Below are 2,500 nucleotides of genomic sequence, written 5' to 3' on the forward strand. Positions count from 1 at the left end.
GGTTAAGGCCCAACGTGTGTTGGGTTAAGGCCCAACGTGTGTTGGGTTAAGGCCCAACGTGTGTTGGGTTAAGGCCCAACGTGTGTTGGGTTAAGGCCCAACGTGTGTTGGGTTAAGGCCCAACGTGTGTTGGGTTAAGGCCCAACGTGTGTTGGGTTAAGGCCCAACGTGTGTTGGGTTAAGGCCCAACGTGTGTTGGGTTAAGGCCCAACGTGTGTTGGGTTAAGGCCCAACGTGTGTTGGGTTAAGGCCCAACGTGTGTTGGGTTAAGGCCCAACGTGTGTTGGGTTAAGGCCCAACGTGTGTTGGGTTAAGGCCCAACGTGTGTTGGGTTAAGGCCCAACGTGTGTTGGGTTAAGGCCCAACGTGTGTTGGGTTAAGGCGCAACATAGGTTAGGTTAAGGCGCAACATAGGTTAGGTTAAGGCGCAACATAGGTTAGGTTAAGGCGCAACATAGGTTAGGTTAAGGCGCAACATAGGTTAGGTTAAGGCGCAACATAGGTTAGGTTAAGGCGCAACATAGGTTAGGTTAAGGCGCAACATAGGTTAGGTTAAGGCGCAACATAGGTTAGGTTAAGGCGCAACATAGGTTAGGTTAAGGCGCAACATAGGTTAGGTTAAGGCGCAACATAGGTTAGGTTAAGGCGCAACATAGGTTAGGTTAAGGCGCAACATAGGTTAGGTTAAGGCGCAACATAGGTTAGGTTAAGGCGCAACATAGGTTAGGTTAAGGCGCAACATAGGTTAGGTTACGGCGCAACATAGGTTAGGTTAAGGCGCAACATAGGTTAGGTTAAGGCGCAACATAGGTTAGGTTAAGGCGCAACATAGGTTAGGTTATGGCGCAACATAGGTTAGGTTACGGCGCAACATAGGTTAGGTTACGGCGCAACATAGGTTAGGTTAAGGCGCAACATAGGTTAGGTTAAGGCGCAACATAGGTTAGGTTAAGGCGCAACATAGGTTAGGTTAAGGCGCAACATAGGTTAGGTTAAGGCGCAACATAGGTTAGGTTAAGGCGCAACATGGGTTAGGTTAAGGCGCAACATGGGTTAGGTTAAGGCGCAACATGGGTTAGGTTAAGGCGCAACATGGGTTAGGTTAAGGCGCAACATGGGTTAGGTTAAGGCGCAACATGGGTTAGGTTAAGGCGCAACATGGGTTAGGTTAAGGCGCAACATGGGTTAGGTTAAGGCGCAACATGGGTTAGGTTAAGGCGCAACATGGGTTAGGTTAAGGCGCAACATGGGTTAGGTTAAGGCGCAACATGGGTTAGGTTAAGGCGCAACATGGGTTAGGTTAAGGTACAATATGGGTTAGGTTAAGGTACAATATGGGTTAGGTTAAGGTACAATATGGGTTAGGTTAAGGTACAATATGGGTTAGGTTAAGGTACAATATGGGTTAGGTTAAGGTACAATATGGGTTAGGTTAAGGTACAATATGGGTTAGGTTAAGGTACAATATGGGTTAGGTTAAGGTACAATATGGGTTAGGTTAAGGTACAATATGGGTTAGGTTAAGGTACAATACGGGTTAGGTTAAGGTACAATACGGGTTAGGTTAAGGTACAATACGGGTTAGGTTAAGGTACAATACGGGTTAGGTTAAGGTACAATACGGGTTAGGTTAAGGCACTTGGGGGGGGGGGGGGGGCCCGGTTTGTTGATTGTGATTATCGTAAGTAAATGACTGCGGCATCATCTGATTTGCCACGTCAGGGTGCACCTTTGGCTCATAACAGGCGGCGCTCTGATTCCATGCTTGTGGCAGACCTGTGTCTTTCATTCCTGCCATTGTTTGTGTGGTGTGACAGGAGGCAGTATTGTGATGTTGGGTGCACCCCTGTCTGGGACATGTGTGGGTGTTGGTGGCTTAGCTGAGCAATGGTGGTTGTCGGAAGGGTGGGATATTCTGTTTTCCGAGTGGACCTCCCGGTCTGGTTATGATAGTGTGGATTGTCTAATGTGGCAGAGAGGATGCACTGGGTGTTGTTCCATGCTGGTGCTTACATATTGTCTGTGTGCCTGTTACAGGCAGAGAGTAGTGCGTGATAAGAGTGTCTGGCTGACGTGTGATTGTGAGCAGAGTCTTTCAGCATGTATACGGACAGGTCTATACATTATCTGTATTCTGATGGCTCTATCTATTACTAATCAGCGCCGTGTATACGTTTAATCCGGTTCCAGTCGAAACTATTGTATCTCTGTACATTAGTGACACGGCGAGCCCGCTATGTAGTTACTCGTCTCGGCAGCTTCCACCGGTGTATGGCAAATGATTATAAGGAATCAGTCTAGTCGTCAATACCGATAGTCTGACGTCACATGTCTGGGGTGGGGGACGCTGCGCCCTTCCGGTGGGTCATGGCCTAGGAAGACTCTTCCCACGCAGGGGGGCTTGGACTGTCATTGACTCTTCCGAGTAATATACTTGCCGTACGTTTTTGCGACTGCGAGTGCAACGCTCACCGGTACCGACATGGATGGAGCGCCTCCT

Source organism: Schistocerca americana, unplaced genomic scaffold, assembly GCF_021461395.2.
Source record: "Schistocerca americana isolate TAMUIC-IGC-003095 unplaced genomic scaffold, iqSchAmer2.1 HiC_scaffold_1593, whole genome shotgun sequence".
In the NCBI taxonomy this organism is placed as follows: domain Eukaryota; kingdom Metazoa; phylum Arthropoda; class Insecta; order Orthoptera; family Acrididae; genus Schistocerca; species Schistocerca americana.